A 547-nucleotide genomic window follows, 5' to 3' on the forward strand; every position below is an offset into this window, starting at 1 on the left:
TCCAAAACTTAATTACTTATCATTTTAAGAAGAAAGATAAAGAAAACTACTTAGAATCCATGGACAAAACAAAACCACACTTTAGTTTAAAAGAAGAAATCATTGTCAAACCAACAACAAGTCTTAATTAAAACCAAAAGTAGTTTCAAAATAGAAAAATAAAAACTTATCTCAAGTTCTCCACCAAACTCTTGAAGTTCCTTTGATTCTCTTCTCTTTACAATCACTCAAAATAAAATAACAAAAAGGATAAAAATAAAAGTAAAAGTAGTGCCTGGAAATCTCTCCGAACTAACTCCCCAAATGAGAACTTTTCAAAACTTTCCAATACTCTCAGGACTCACAATTTTTTGGACCTTTTCAGGACTCTTATCAAAGTCCTCTCTTCTTTCTTTTATAATCTTCCAAAAGGTGTCTTAGTTTCTCTTTAAAATATGTCTTGATTCCATGTATTTCCTCAAGAGATGCATTCTTTCGTGATAATTTTTGTCCATGGTGGGTATAAACACCCATTAAACCACTGGGGGCCTCCAAAACCCCTTCAAAA

The sequence above is a fragment of the Phalaenopsis equestris genome, unplaced genomic scaffold (assembly GCF_001263595.1).
Source record: "Phalaenopsis equestris unplaced genomic scaffold, ASM126359v1 Scaffold220562, whole genome shotgun sequence".
NCBI lineage: Eukaryota > Viridiplantae > Streptophyta > Magnoliopsida > Asparagales > Orchidaceae > Phalaenopsis > Phalaenopsis equestris.